This window comes from Microcaecilia unicolor, chromosome 2, assembly GCF_901765095.1.
Source record: "Microcaecilia unicolor chromosome 2, aMicUni1.1, whole genome shotgun sequence".
In the NCBI taxonomy this organism is placed as follows: Eukaryota; Metazoa; Chordata; class Amphibia; order Gymnophiona; family Siphonopidae; genus Microcaecilia; species Microcaecilia unicolor.
This window is the reverse complement of record NC_044032.1, coordinates 318,588,801-318,606,226: the sequence shown is the minus strand read 5'-3', so window position 1 is coordinate 318,606,226 and position 17,426 is coordinate 318,588,801.

The following is a 17,426-nucleotide window of genomic DNA, read 5'->3' as shown; positions in this document are numbered from 1 at the left end:
AACACCACATTCCTACTTGGCATCCCCCCTCCCCCACCCACCTCAATTGAACCACATTCCGGCGTTTGGTAACAGACCCCCCGACCACCCCTCACCCCCCCCCTGTCCCCCCTCCGCTGCCCAAATCCCCCCCTACCACTCCCCATACCAACCACCGCGGCAAAAGAAGGAGCCCCCCCCCACCCTTGGCGCTCGAGGCTTCCTGCCCTGCACACACCAACCCACCCTTTACAAAACCCTTCTGGCCCCCTCCATCCCCTTCCTCGATCCTATCATCCCCCCCTCCCTTCCCCCCTTCTCCAACCTGAACCTTATCCCCCGGACCCCCCACACCAGCTAACCTATTCCCCTCAACAGGAGGAGACATGTCAATCACATCCCCCCCATTCCGCAATCCCTGCCCCCCTTTCCCTTCCTGCAAACCAAGCCTCCCCCCATCGTCCTTGCCCAAACATGGAACAGAGTCAACAGTCGGACACAAACCCTCACAGTTCAACACTCCCCCCACTTGAGTCACAGCAATGTCAGGAAAAGTGTTCAGCAACTTATCTGCCGTCTGTTGTAAAGCTGGCTCAGCATGCCGCTCCTCAGCCGACAGGTCTTGCGCGAGACGAACAGAGAGTTCCGTTTCAGTTAGTTCCTTCTTCTGATCCAAATTCCCTGTTGCCTGCCTGCCAACGACCAGCAAGTTTCGTCCTTCTCCTGCTGCCTGCTTGACCAGAGTCTCCTGGTGCTCCTTGTCAGGTGGGTGGGGCCTCTCCAATCCAGCAATCGCTGCCACTCGCCCCTCTGCCCCTCTGCAGTAATGAACTGCCAGCCTTTCCCGGTGCCTCTGGAAGCCGTTCTCTGCCGGGGACAGCGCATCCACCACCCGACTCACTGTTTGCCAGCTCTCCCTCCAGAAGACTGCCGTTGTGCACCCCGGACGCTGCGCGGGGGCAGGGCTTCTCCAAACATAGAGGCAGAGATGTATCTGCAGATAAAGACACCTGCTTCTGCTGCAATCCTTCCGGCTCTGCTTCCGCTGCTGCAATCTTTCTTTCTGTAGGTTCTAATATTGGTAAGTCACCATCTCCTTCACTGGACACCTCTGCCACTACTTCTGTAGAAAAAAGCCGACAGCCTGAAACTCCCTCCTCTGTCTCCACAATCTGGAAGGTCTTAACCAGCTTTTTAATTGCTTTCTCTTCTCCAACAGGTGCAGTCACCAACCCTGCCCCCGAACCACATCCTGCTGCTGCCTCCCTGCCGTATGCCTGCTTAGTAAGTCCCCTGGACTGAGTTGCCAGGTTTTTCATAAATGCTAAAGTGGATGTACTAGCAGAGTCTGGCAAGTCTTCTGGTTTAGACAAATCCTGAGACAAGGAGGCTAGACCCGATGTCCGCAGTTCTGTTTCCCTGGGAACTGCAGACTCTTGCTGGGACACAGTTCTCCCTTGACCTGAAGACTGTGACCTTAAAGCCATACGTTCTTGATTACAATATAGTTCTCTTAAAGGGTTCTCAGGTCCCTTTTTTAAACCCCTCAGCAACAGTTCTTTCTTTTGTATCAGTTTTCTCAAACGGGCTTCCTCCTTCACATAACCTTTCTTGTGCTCTGCTGGAGCAAGTTTACTCATAACTTTTGTCATTTTCACACGCTTTCCCAAATCAACCAGTTCTTTCTCCACACGTTTAATTCTTCGCACTGTACAGATCAAACTACGTGCCGGGTCCTCAGGGTCATAAGGAATATCTAGGAATTCCTCCTCTGAAGACCCACTCTCTTCACTTTCTGCCTCATCAAATGCAGGAAAAAATTCTGAGCTAACTTCCATAGCTTCATCTTCCTTTCTCTGCTTAGGGTGCCCTTCCAGGGCCTCCACCAGCTTTCTCCCCCCCCCCCCCCCCCACAATCTTCACTCTCACCTCCCAGATGTTGCTGGAGCGTGGGGGGGTTACTGGACTGGCTTCCACCCTTGGGCCTCCGCTCTCTGCGATCAACAGGACTCCTCTCCCTCCTGTCAGAAGCTCGACCGGAAAGAGAGCTGCTTCTCCCGGCCTTCTGGTCCCTGGCCCCAGGAGGCCCCATGGTCTGGGCCTTTCCTGAGGACCGCTCCCCAGGGACCCTCCACATCCTCAGGGAAGGAGCTAGGCCTCACTCCCTTCCCTGGAACCTGCAGAGCTTCCGGCTGCACCTCCTCCTCCTTCCAAGTCTGAACAGCAACTAACTTGGAATGCCCTCCCGCGGGAGGTGGTGGAGATGAAAATGGTAATGGAATTCAAGATAAACATAAAGGAATTCTGTTTAGAATGAATGGATCTACAGAATCTTAGCAGAGATTGGGTGGCGACGCCGGGAAGCAAAACCAGTGCTGGGCAGACTTCTACAGTCTGCTCCCTGATCGTAACTGAATAGATATGGATGGGCTTGAGTGTAAATTTTAAGGGGCTTCGATGTTAGCTTCAGAACTTTTAGTACAAGAAGAGTGCTGGGCAGACATCTACAGTCTGTGCCCTGAGAATGGCAAGGACAAATCAAACTCGGATATACATATAAAGTATCATATACCATGTAAAATGAGTTTATCTTGTTGGGCAGACTGGATGGATCATACAGGTCTTTATCTGCCATCATTTACTATGTTACTATGTTACTGTGTTACTATTATGGGGATACTTTTAAAACAAATAGGAGGAAATATTTTTTCACTCAATGAATAGTTAAGCTCTGGAACTCTTTGTTGGAGGATGTAGTAACAGTGGTTAGCATATATGGGTTTAAAAAAGGTTTGGACAAGTTACATAAGAACAAAAGAGTAGCCATACTGGGTCAGACCAATGGTGCATCTAGCTCAGTATCCTATTTCCAACAGTGGCAAAGCCAGGTCACAATACCTGGCAGAAACCCAAATCATGGCAACTTTCCATGCTACAAATTCCAGGGCAAGCAGTTGCTTCCTCTTGTCTGTCTCAATAGCAGACTATGAACGTTTCCTCCAGGAACTTGTCCAACCCATTTTTAAACCTTCAAAGAAATGTAGTAGATTGCTGAGGCAAGATTTCGCTTGACTAAATCTATGTTGGCTTTGTCTCATTAATCCATGCATATGTATATACTCTGTAATTTTGTTCTTTATAATTGTGCCCGGCACCGACGTCAGGCTCACATAATTACCTGGTACCATGCTGGAGTTCACTTTTCAATTCTATCAGTACTCTGGGATGTATACCATCTGGTCCAGGTGATTTGCTACTCTTCAGTTTATCAAATTGCTCTATTATATTTTCCATGTTTAAAGAGATTTGTTTCAGTTTCTGTGACTCATCAGCTTTGAATACCCATTTCTGGCACTGGTATCTCTCCCATATCTTCATCGGTGAAGTCCAAAGCAAAGAATTAATTTAATCTCTCCACTATTGCTTTGTCTTACCTGATTGTCCCTTGTATTCCTCTGTCATCTAGTGATCCAACCGATTGTTTTACTGGCTTCTTGCTTTTAATATACTGTTTGGGGTTCAAGTCAAGCAAAGCCTTTGGGGACCTGAGGCTTTAAAACCTGAAATAAATTGAATCTACAAAGTAGTAGTAAATCAAATCAAGCTGGTTTTATTAAGTATTACAAAAGAGAATAAAAGAAAGGGTTAAACAAAGAAGGAAGAATAGTTTTGTTCTTAAGAAAGCATCACAAACACTCACAAAGCTAGGAATCCGGACACAATGCTCTCCTACTCTTATCACACTGTTACATTTATACTACCTTTCAGCTTCTGTGTACGTCATTCTGTACACTGTCCCTTCCAAACCTGTTTAAGCTACCTCTGTGTTATCAGTGCTTTGTACATTCCTTTGTTCTGAGCTCAAAATTTGTGAACTGCTAATTTGTGATCTGCTACAGGAAAAAGTGAACCACACAGCTAACCCTGCCATGAGCCTCTGTGTCTGTGTGCCGTACCCTTTTTCTTAAACATCTCTCAACATCTCCCTCTTGATAATTGCTTTTCGATTATCACAAAGGTTCAATGGAATGCTGTTTTAGTGCTCCAGTCGCTGGCTATCTTAGGTTGCAGGCCTCCCAGGATCCTTCAGTAGGATGGGAATCCTGAGCATGTCTTACCCGTCATGGCCATACGACCTCATGTGCACTAATGGGTGGTCTCAGTGTCCTGTATAATTGACAGCCTCTCATGGAGGTTCATCACAGTCACATTCGTCTGGGTGTTACCAGAAACAACAGTCTGGCTAATTTTGGTGGCACATTGTCTACAGAGCAGGAGTAAACAAGATAAGAAGCAACAGACAAGCAAGAGCATGGATACAAATATCATGGCGAATGACAATAAACCTTTAAGTCCTGCATCAAGGTTACCAAACCAAGATGTAAACATATCCCACCAATTACCAACTTGAATCCCACCTTTGAAATCTTCAACTTCGAGTTTGGTGAGACTCAGAATTTTAGACAAAGGGGAGCCAGTTGATATTGTGTATCAGGATTTTCAAAAGGCGTTTGACAAGATACCTCATGAAAGGCTACAGAGGAAATTGGAGGGTCATGGGATAGGAGGAAAAGTCCTATTGTGGATTAAAAACTGGTTGAAGGATAGGAAACAGAGAGTGGGGTTAAATGGGCAGTATTCACAATGGAGAAGGGTAGTTAGTGGGGTTCCTCAGGGGTCTGTGCTAGGACCAATGCTTTTTAATATATTTATAAATGATTTAGAGATGGGAGTAACTAGCGAGGTAATTAAATTTGCTGATGACACAAAGTTATTCAAAGTCGTCAACTCGCGACAGGATTGTGAAAATTTACAGAAGGACCTTACGAGACTGGGAGACTGGGCGGCTAGATGGCAGATGACGTTTAATGTGAGCAACTGCAAGGTGATACATGTGGGAAAAAAAGAACCCGAATTATAGCTACGTCATGCAAGGTTCCACGTTAGGAGTTACGGACCAAGAAAGGGATCTGGGTGTCATCGTCGATAATACACTGAAACCTTCTGCTTAGTGTGCTGCTGCGGCTCGAAAAGCGAATAGAATGTTGGGTATTATTAGGAATGGTATGGAAAACAGGTGTGAGGATGTTATAATGCCGTTATATCGCTCCATGGTACGACCGCACCTTGAGTATTGTGTTCAATTCTGGTCGCCGCATCTCAAGAAAGATATAGTGGAATTGGAAAAGGTGCAGCGAAGGGCGACTAAAATGATAGCGGGGATGGGACGACTTCCCTATGAAGAAAGACTAAGGAGGCTAGGGCTTTTCAGCTTGGAGAAGAGACGGCTGAGGGGAGACATGATAGAGGTATATAAAACAATGAGTGGAGTGGAACAGGTGGATGTGAAGCGTCTGTTCACGCTTTCCAAAAATACTAGGACTAGGGGGCATGCGATGAAACTACAGTGTAGTAAATTTAAAACAAATCAGAGAAAATGTTTCTTCACCCAATGCGTAATTAAACTCTGGAATTTGTTGCCGGAGAACGTGGTGGAGATGGTTAGCTTGGCAGAGTTTAAAAAGGGGTTAGACAGTTTCCTAAAGGACAAGTCCATAAACCGCTACTAAATGGACTTGGGAAAAATCCATAATTCTAGGAATAACATGTATAGAATGTTTGTATGTTTGGGAAGCTTGCCAGGTGCCCTTGGCCTGGATTGGCCGTTGTCGTGGACAGGATGCTGGGCTCGATGGACCCTTGGTCTTTTCCCAGTGTGGCATTACTTATGTACTTATTTGTATGGGTACAGACATTCATGAGTGAGGGAACAGTTAAGAATGCATGAATGGCTGTAAAGAAAACAAGAGGAACGAACAGTGACTGTAGGTCGAAGGCCATTGTCTACAGCCTTGCCTTCAGGTGTCCAGGGAGTAGACAACTCGGAGTAGGTACCAGGAGAACCAGGTCTGAGTGCCTGGCGTTTAGTCCTACCAGGCTTAAGGCTATCATGTAAGCTGGACGGTTGAAAGTAAAGGAAACAGAAAATGTAGAGGTAAGAAAATGTTTCTGTGCAATAATTTGGGAAGGGTATTGAATGGCAGGTATATATTTATATATCCAAGACACATTTGGGTAGATATTATTACAAATTGTGGCCATGAACCATTGTACAATTGAGTGTAATTACAAGGGATAGGGGCATCGGAGATGATGAACTCCCTTGTGGTACTATTAAAGAGGGACGTGTAACAATAATATCCTGAAAGAGGAAAGGGGGCAGTATAGGTAAGCGGTGGCAGGGCTGGACCAGGCATCATGGGGTCTGTCTTATAATATTGGGTCCATGTATACCTATTAAGGGGGTCTGAGGGATTCTGACTGGAATACATTAAATCTGGGAAGTCAACCGGCATGACACGAGCAGGGACATCAGTTACTGATGTGGGGTGTGGTGTGCATATCAGACAGGATGAGATGTTCAAGGATTTAGCAATTTCTAGGACAGTCTGGGAGCATTGATTTGGTGAAGTGAAGGTAGGGATGGGTGCGAGTAGGATAAAAGGGGGAGCAAAGCTGAGAAACAGGGAAAGGATAAAAAAGAACATGATTCAATCAAACCACAAAATTAGCAATAGGAGAACAGGGTAAAGTCCAATAAAAGCAATTAAGAGTTCAATCCCTGGAACTAGAGATTGTATCAGAGTAGATCGGTTAGAGGCCGGTCTCCAGACGGCCCTCTGGATATGTATAGAATGTACCTTCCCAAGGCTATGGGTTTTAGGTTTTGTCATAGAAAAATTATGTCCTTTAAGTCAATTTAAGGGGTTAAGCTAATGTCCTTCAGGTGAACAAAAGAATCGTCTCCTTCCAGTAAGACAGCTGTGGGGATAACAGTCTTTACAGTGTATGGTCCAACGTACACTGGATCCGTCCAAGTCTTATGAGTGAAGTTCTTCCGGTAGACCTTGTCTCCAGCGAGATGTTGGAGGGTGGAGCTTCTACCAATGAAGACTTTTTTTGTCTGTAAGGCATTCTAGGAGCTTAGCCTAGAATGGGTGGCAGAGCTGGTGGTTGGGAGGCGGGGCTAGTGCTGGGCAGACATATACGGTCTGTGCTGGGGCTGGTGGTTGGGAGGCGGGACTAGTGCTGGGCAGACTTATACGGTCTGTGCCGGGGCTGGTGGTTGGGCAGCGGGGATAGTGCTGGGCAGACTTATACGGTCTGTGCCAGAGCCGGTGGTGGGAGGCAGGGATAGTGCTGGGCAGACTTATACGGTCTGTGCCAGAGCTGGTGGTTGGGAGGTGGGGTTGGTGGTTGGAAAGCGGGGATAGGGCTGGCCAGACTTATACGGTCTGTGCACTGAAGAGGACAGTACAAATAAAAAAGTAGCACATATGAATTTATCTTCTTGGGCAGACTGGATGGACCGTGCAGGTCTTTTTCTGCCGTCATCTACTATGTTACTATTTGTTTTTTTTGTTTGGGTGAAAACATTTTGCATGGCAGTGACATAGGATCCTAAAGAATCTGGTAGGCAAGTGGGAGTAGTGAGACTATGAACTACCATGCTTCTCCCAGTACACAGTTCAAAGGGAGTAAGGTTAACAGATCTTATAGAGCTATTCTGCAGTAGCATCAAAGTCACCGGGAGCAACTGTAGCCAATTTTGCTACTGTGGGCCATGTTTTAACAGTTGCCGCAGTTTAGTCTTCAACAGCACATTGTATCTTTCTACCAGGCCATTACTGGTTGGTTGGTACACACTGGCACATCAGTGTATGATCCCATAGCACTGTGTCAGGGTTTTTACAATATGATTATGGAAATGAGAGCCACTGTCAGTGATGATGTGGCTTGGGATACCAAATCGAGGTATCACGTGATGAGCTAAGAGTTTTACCATGGTATTGGCATCCTCGTTTCGGCATGGGAATGCTTCCAACCACTGAGAAAAAGCATCGACACAGACAAGAAGATATATTTTTCCTGCATATCAGTGAAGTTACAGTGCCATTCTAAAAATGGTCCTGATGGTTTGGGGAGTGTGTCTGGTGGCACCGATGGGCCCGCTGTGACACTGTAGTGGCACAGGTCAGGCAGTTTGAAACTGTCATCTGGCAATGATCTTGTAAATTAGGGAACCACCAGGCTGGATCAAACATAGTGCACATGGCCCTAGCTGAAACGTGACCTTCAAAGTGTAACATGGGCAACACTTTCCCTGCTGCATACTTAGACATGTACACTTTACCACTGGGGTGGATCCACAAGCCAGTATTAGGCCCTTTAGTAGCCACATAACATTCTGCTTTTTTCCAAGTATCAATTTCCTCACATAGAGTATTACTTTGCAAATCCCTTGGTGACATAGACTGGGATCCACTGCATGTGGCAACCATGATGGCTTCAGTGGTCTCTCCCTGGGTAACTTCCCTGGATAAGAGGTCGGCTAGGTTGTTACATTGTACTTCCCATGAAGTGTTCATTTGGTGGGCTTTAATCCATACAATGGCAGTGAGGAGATTAGTACTGTTACGGGCAATGAGTGCTTCTAGAATTCGCTGCCATACCTGGATGTTTGTCAAATCTCCTGTTGAGGAGATGAACCCTCCTATTCCACTTACGAAGGTGTTGGTGAAAAGAGGCAAAGACATAATATGAATCAGTGACAATGCTGAGGTGTGTCCCTTGGTGATGGGTGAGGACATAGACAACCGCAACTAACTCTGCAGTGTGGGCAGAGGTACTGTCAGGCAGGCGGTAAACAACCTCCTCCTGAATTTCTTCAAGGGGAGTGTATAAAACCGCTGAAAATGTGCCCACTGAACCGGAGGCCGAACCATCAGTGAACCAAACATCTGAATCAGGCAAGAACATAATAGAGATGACAATCTCACCAGGCAGTGGGAGTTCTGTAATTCCACAGACGTGTGGCAAGTGTGGTGCATGCAAAGCATCTCGAAGAAACTTGAGATATTCTTCCGGGGAACGGGATGTAATATGTTGTACTGTGATATCTTCTCGTAGTATCACAGCTTTGTATTGGCTTATCCTGGATCAAGTCATTGTCAAATTAGGATCATTAAGAAGGTGAGTGACTTTGTGATCAGTATGTAACCGCAGGGGGGTATGTGGAGCATGAGTATAGAACTTCCAGATGGCAGCAGACGTTGCTACCAATTCCAACTCACATTCAGTAAAACCTTGTTCAACGGGGGAGAAAGAGCCAGAGAAGTAGCCCAGGGGAAGCTGCTTGGCCTCCTGGGTAGCCCATGCAGCCCAGCCCACAAGATTATGTATGACCCAAAGGTCTACTGGCTCATCAAGATCCAAAACGGACAAAGGGGAAGCCATAAGGATATATGACCTAAGTGAGGAGAGATCCTCACAATCCTGTGAGTCCAGCTGAACTGGGTGGTTGCCTGCTAGATTACTGCCTTTGAGATGGCGCCTAATGCGACCAGTCCTGGTGCTGAAAGCAGGCAGCCACAAACGGCAGAAATTAAACAAGCCTAAAACAGCTCTCGGTAACAGTGGTAGGAAAATGGAGATCTTTGAGCTGGTCATGCAGAGCACATTTGATTTGTTTTCCCTCTTGACTGATAGTCATTTCCAGGAATTGGACCTGCTGTTGGCAGATCTGTGCCTTCTTCTGGTTTACTTTGTATCCAAGCATACCTAAGTGATTCAGCAATGCCTTTGTAAGTTGCTGACACTCAGTTTCAGTGGGGGCAGACAACAATAAGTCATCGACATATTGAAGCAGGATGGCTGGGTACTTGATATGAGAATCGCGGAAGGACTACAGGTCCTTCGCCAGGGTGTCTGAGAAGACAGTGGGGCTATTGCAATATCCTTGAGGGAGGCTTGCCCACTGATATGACTGTCCCATAAATTGGAATGCTATGTATGGGCGTGACGAAACATCAAGGGGAATGGCAAAAAATGCATTGGACAAGTCCAGAACAGTGTTATACTTTTGGAGCTCCACCGACTGGAGGAGGGTCACCAGGTTGGTGACCTTGGGGTATTGTTGCTCAACACAAGCGTTCAGAGCTCAGAGGTCATGTACCATCCTTCAGTTGTGGGGCATTGTATGGGGAGGAGCTGGGCTCAATAATGTGGTATCCTTCCAGAACTTGAAATTTCAAAGGGTACTGTGGAACTTTGGGGCCCCTGGTACCGGGGTGCAGGGTGTTAACATGTGGTTTAACATGCACGAGACAGCCATAGGGAGAGGATGGGTTGCCCAACTCCGTCCAGAATAGATGATTGTGAGTCTGACACAGAGCATTGAAATTGTCTTTCCGCCAAAGCAGCAAGAGTAGGATTGGGGTTCGGTGCAAAATCGAGCTGAACCTCAAAGACAGCGAGCAAGTCTCGGCCCATGAGGTTTACTGGGCACTGTGGAGACTAGAGAAACTGGGTGGAGTGGGTGATACCACAAAAGGTAACCTCAGTGGGGTGCATGATCTGCACAGAATGGTCACTGCCAGTGGTGTGCTGGTAAATTTTTAACAACAGGCTGTCTCCCTGGTCCACCTCTGCACCCCCCCCCCCGTCCACCTCTGCGCCCCCGCCAAAAAAAAAAAAACATTTGCAGAGCTGGCTATACCTGGGGAGAGAGCGTGCTTTCAAACAATCCTTACATCCAAATTTACCTTCTTTTAATGTAAAAAAAATATCCTTTATCCTCCATCTTTAAAGACACTGCCTACCTGCTGGATAGTGATGGCACAAGGAAAGCAAGTGAAGACTAATTCAAAATAGCCTGGCTGTTCCTTAGATGGGCACTAGTATTACGATATTGAAGATGCAACCATACGATGACTCTGCGATTATGCTCCACTAATAAGTTAAAAGATTAACTGGATTTCTTGAAAGGATTATATAAACTTAGGATGCAGGACTAGGGACACACACGTGTTTAGTCAATATCATAATTCTTCATGTACAGCCACAAAACAACCTTTTAGGGTGGATAGTGTTCACAATAAGCTCCTTTTATTATCAACCAGATAGAGACAAGAGTTTTCAGTTTTGGCACAGTATAATTTATCACACGAACAAAATATAAGAAAACCAATGGGCTGCATTGGGCTTGTGGCCCATTTATGTTTAAACAAAAGAAATCTGCAAGAAACAAAATATTTTTATTTTGACTAATAAAACCACTTGCCCCTGAAACATGTTCAAAACAGAATAATCCATTTGTGTATCTAAAAGGTAAACTTCTACAAAACAGATTAAGATCTGATTCCATGTACCCCAATGAAAGGAGAGTTTAATTCTACTTCCATTTAATTTCAATATATTCCATCATCATCTTTATAACACAAGGCTTCCCAAGGTAGATTACAACAACAGTTAAGATGAACCCATCAGGAAACAGGATATCCTCACTGAAATTTGGCCATCTGTATTGTATACAGTGTATTTATTTATTTATTTATTTATTTTAGTGTAGAAAAATGAGCACAAAATACAGAGTTTAAGATTGCTGTTTTTACCAGCTATAATTAAAGATGTTTTAGTGATATTCAATTGTTATGTCATGATATTTATATTATATGGGAAGCTTTCAAATAAATAAAAAATCTGTCCAATAAGTAAAAAAAAAAAACCGAAACAAAAACTTTTGTCCTCCACCTTTTAAGGCACTGCCTATCCAATTGAAACAGCTTTAGACTTGTTACAGATGGACCAAGAATAAAAATAAAAAAAACGAGAATGTGGATGCAGCAGCTCATAGGTTTGATTGCTTTGTTTGGTTTGAGTGTTCACTAGAGGACAGCTGTGCGGGGGAGTGAAAACAGAGATTAAACAAATTGGTTTCCTTGCTTACCGTGGAGTAGATAGGCTGCAGCTCATCACGTCAAACCTCCTTGGTCCCGACAGTGTCCTTTGCCTGCCGCATCCTGCCTAGTGCCTGCAGGTAACGATCCGGTCTGAACTGCGGTGGGGGGGGGGGGGGGGGGGGAAGAGGTTGAGGGAGGGAGGGAGGCAGGGAGAGGGAGCGGATACAGGAAGGAAGAAACTAAAAGGATAAAAAGTTCAATGCATGGGGCAGTGGGAAGGGCAGCAGCAGGGGAGAGAGAATCAGGAACTCGGATGATGCACACGAACCTCTTGCCTGCAATGCAGCACGAGGAGGCAGGGTTGCGACACAGCACGCATGCACCAATATCAGGTGATAGCTGGTGTGTGCCTCCAGCCTCCCGCTGCATATAGTGGGGAAAAAAACATCAAGTCCCAGCTGACAGCACAACAACTGGCTCGCAAAATTGTTTAACAATTAACAACCGGCTCTGCAGAGCCGGTGCGAGCCGGCTCCAGCACACCACTGGTCACTGCCCTCAAAACCTTGAGCAGTGGTAACATCTGGGGATAGCCTAACTCCAGGGGGAAGGCAGCAAAGGATGGAGTGAGTGGCTCCAGAGTCAAGTAGGAAGGGGACAGTAATGCCACCAATTTGAACATGGCCAATTGGATATTTATGATCAGCAGAGATTCGCAGTGCCCTAGAAGTCATTGTGGATTTGCTTCTTCCTGCCAATTGTGGGGATTCCACAGGGGTACACAGCCTCGTGGGGCAGAATTCCGGGTTGGATAAGATCCTTGTGGAGGTAAGTTATAATCCACTTGCATGTGACCTACCTTGCCACAGTTCCAACATTGGGCATAGGTACAAGTCATGGGGCTTGATGAGGCTCCGCGGCCTCATGGGGGGGGGGTGCCTGGTGGGACCTCCCCGGAACATTGGTCTAACACTACCACGAACAAGTGTAAATTGGTTGTGGTTATTCCAGTTTGGAGGCCCTTGGTAGTAAAATGATTCAGCAGGCTCCCAATCTTCCTCAGGATCGGGAACCTTCACCTGTGGTGGGGCAGGGAGCACTCTGCATTTTCGGCCCTCCTTCTCTAACTTAAGCTTCTACAGTTTAGTTTGTGCTTTTTTAAGGTCTTGATCAGGCTTCTGCAATGAATCCTCATAATGGTTACAGTAATGAAGAATATGTTCCTATATATCTGACCATGATTTCTTGTTAAGTCCAATAACATTGTTAAGGCCCTCTCGAACTTTCTGGGGCAATGTGTCTTTAAGAATGGAGTAGAACACTGGGAGTTGATTCAAATCATTATATTTTGAATCTGTTTCCCTGTACCAAGCAGCCTGGAAGTCAGTAATATATTGTTCTATGGTTTGTTTGTGGGGTGACCAGTTTTTTTGGGTGGGAAACTCGTGATGGAGGGCAGCTCAGAAATCAGGTCTCACCCTGTCAAAGGAGTCCCCATCGTGAGCATCAATCTGGGCGACCACAGTGTATTGGGCCATGGACCACAGCTTCAGCTGATCCACCCCAGGTAATCTGGACAGAACCTGGACCAAATTTGAATTACTATCAGAAGACCTCATCTCTGAAACACTCAAAAGATTCGCCAAATCCTGCTGCAAACTAGATATATGCCCAAACAACCTCATGAAATCAGCTCCTCAACAATTCATAACAGACCTAATGAACCATGTAAACTCCATGCTACAAAACGGACTTTTCCCAAAAGAAAAAGGAAAAATTCTACTCACCCCAATACCCAAAGACACAAAGAAAAATGCAAGCGAAATAACTAATTATAGACCAGTAGCATACATACCACTAATAACCAAAATAACTAAAGGGATGGTAACAAAACAACTTAAAAACTATCTAAACAAGTTCTCAATACTGCATGATGCCCAATCAGGATTCCGATCGAATCACAGCACAGAAACAGTATTAATTACCCTAATGACTAAATTTAAACAAATGATTGCAACCGGCAACAATATACTCCTCCTACAATTAGACATGTCAAGTGCCTTTGATATGGTCGACCACGAAATCCTATTACACATACTTGAATATTTCGGCATCGGAGGCAATGTCCTAAACTGGTTCAAGGGGTTCCTAACCTTGCGCTCATACAAAGTCACATCAAATTCAACTACGTCTGCAGCATGGACACCAGAATGTGGAGTACCGCAAGGATCACCCCTATCACCAACTATTTTCAACCTAATGATGATACCCTTGGCAAAACTTCTATCAAACCATAACCTTAACCCATACATATACGCCGACGATGTAACAATATACATCCCTTTCAAACACGACATCAAAGAAATCTTCAATAAAATCAACCAAAGCTTACACATCATGAACACCTGGGCAGATGCATTTTGATTGAAACTGAATGCAGAAAAAACTCAATGCCTGATACTTACCTCCCAATACAACACGAAAGAATTTACCGCAATAAACACACCAAAACTAAATCTTCCAATTTCAGAAACTTTAAAAATCCTTGGAGTCACTATTGACCGCCACCTAACACTTGAAACTCACGCAAACAACACAACCAAAAAGATGTTCTATTGCATGTGGAAATTGAAAAGAATAAGACCATTCTTCCCAAGATCCGTCTTCCGCAGCCTAGTGCAATCACTTGTACTCAGCCATCTGGACTATTGCAACTCACTATAAGCAGGTTGCAAAGAGCAAACACTGAGGAAACTTCAAACAGCCCAGAACACAGCAGCCAGACTCATCTTCGGGAAACCAAAATACGAAAGTGCGAAACCCCTACGAGAGAAGTTACACTTGCTGCCACTCTAAGAACGCATCACTTTTAAAGTATGCACACTAGTCCACAAAATCATTCACGGTGAAGCCCCAGCCTACATGTCTGACTTAATAGACCTACCACCCAGAAACGCTAAAAAATCATCCTGAACTTTCCTCAACCTCCACTTCCCTAATTGCAAAGGCATAAAATACAAAATGCTGCATGCATCAACCTTTTCTTATATGAGCACGCAATTGTGGAATAAACTACCACGAAACCTGAAAATGAACTATGAACTAACCGACTTCCGCAAACTATTAAAGACTCATCTCTTTGAAAAAGTCTATCGAAAAGATCAAAACACATGAAGTCCACACACACTGTTAACAATGCATCAATACATTCTCCTCTGTACTATTATCCCCTGTAACTTTAACACATTTAAACCTTAATTTTACAGGTAAAAAAAAATATTAAGCCCGAACGTTCTCCTGCTAATGTTCTGTTGCCCTATCAGTACCCGTTGTTCTTCTATTGTTCAGTCGTTCTTCTCCATTGTTTTATTCCCCTTAACGATACCTGGACTTTGTTTTAACTTAACTCCTCACAATGTAACCATAATTGTGTTGTAACAAATTGTACTTCCATCATTACAATGTATTGTAAGCCACACTGAGCCCGCAAATAGGTGGGAAAATGTGGGATACAAATGCAATTAAATAAATAAAATAAAATAGATTTAATGTAGCCAATAGCAAGGGGGTGCCCCATGGTGAGGTTTTCAAACTCTCATATCCACACATTGGCTCCCATGTACAGGGGTAGGAGTTTGTCCGTAATGGTATGAACATTGGTAAAACTCCAGGGGACATAGTTAACAGCTGGTACACCCAAAGGAGTGGTGGTTTGAATAAGAGGGAATGCTTTGGCTGGACACAGGTCATTGGACATATTCATGGATAATTATTCATACTTTTCCCATACAGCAAGGCCTTTGGTCATGTACTGGAGGTTCCAGTGGGGGTCAGGAAGAGACCAAATACAATGCCGGGCTGTATTCATGTCTTCCACTGTAAAGTAACCAGAGTGGGAGTATGGCTGGCACTGAGGGGCCAAACTCTCGCTCCAACCAGTAAGGTTGTCATCTCACTGGTCAACGTATAAGTAGGACCCTTCCTTGAAAGCCACAGTGCCTCGCCTCACCCTATGCTTGGAATAAACTCCCTGAGCCCATACGCCAAGCCCCCTCCCTGCCCATCTTCAAATCCTTGCTCAAAGCCCACCTCTTCAATGTCGCTTTCGGCACCTAACCATTGTACCTCTATCCAGGAAATCTAGACTGCCCCCAATTTGATTGACTGCACAGGTGGAGTAATTACAGCCACGCTGGAAGCAGCCAGCACACAGAGACAGAGGCAGAGCTAACTCAGGCAACACACACAGGTGCAGTATAGTGAAGTAATTAGAACCATGCTGGGAGCAGCCAGCATGCAGAGACAGAGCTAACTCAGGAAGGACAGACAGAAGTCAGCTAAGAAGCTGACCACTCTGCAGCCCTAGAAAATTGGAATTGCAGAGTGATTAAGGGGCATGAGACCGGTAGAAAGAAGGGATGAAAATATAAGGGAAACTAGATAAATGGGGCCAGGCAAAAAAGGATGAGGTAGACTTTGGAGAAGCCCCAAACTTAGCCAGCTCCTTGCTGAAAATCGCTGGATAGCCAGTTATATTGGGTGATATAACCAGCTATCTTTTAGCCACTAACCCGTGATATTCAGAGGGAAAAAGCCGGCTATCCACCGCTGAATATAGCTGGCTAAGTGCCATTTAGGTGGTCATTTCATTCTAAATATTGGGGGTAAGAGTTTAGCAAGCCAAGCAATACTTGCAACTGTTCTATAATTTTCAACTTTAGACAGGTCTGCCCCTATTCACTTAGGGTCTGGTGTTAACATAATATGTGCTAAGTCAGAAGGATAAATCCTAAGACCCAAAATGGAATCAACCAGACATCTATAGCAGAAGGTACAACCTTCAATAAATAAGAAGGACAAACATCTAAACAGCTAGCTTTCTTAGCCAACCTCCTAAGATAGATAGACAGAAATAGTATTTTCATTCACCTTTACAAACTGGTTTCACAAAAGATGAAAACAATTTTTTCTGTTCGATGGCCAATTGTTCCAACAAACATCTGGGGTCATGATGGTGGCCACGATGGCACTGTCTGTGACTAACCTCTACATGAGAGCCTTTGAAGAAAGATTTTTATGCACTGCTACGTTATATAAATTCGTGTGCATGTGGGTACGGAACATCGATGACATATTTTTACTGTGGACAGGCAATGATCGCGAGTTACGCCAGTTTGTGTTAGAATTAAATGGTTCCCATCCCCGCATACGATTTGCACTACATGTGGACCGGTTTGAAATATCATATCTGGACGTACTGATCAAGAACACAAGCAATGGTTTCACTACGACTGTATTTCACAAGAGCACGGACAGAAATACTTTTCTTAACTACGGGAGCTGCCGTTCTCTCAGTTTCTGAGGCATCGCGAGTTTGTTCCTGTGATCAAGAATTTAAACGTCAGTCAAGTGTCCTAGCTGATAAACTGGTGGCCTGTAGTGCATAGGGCTTACTGCCGAGCACGCTTCAACCATCGGGATCTTTTATTGACACCTAAACAGACCAGAACATCTGATGATGACTCCATATTGACATACATCATGCAGTTTAATCCAGCCTCACCACAAGTGGCTTCCATTCTTAGGAAACACTGGTCGCTGATACAGACCCTACCGCAGTTTAAGGATGCACAGATACGGTTCTCGTACAGCAGATGTAGGAACCTGAAGGAACTTTTGAGCCCTGCAGTGTTACCCAAGACAATT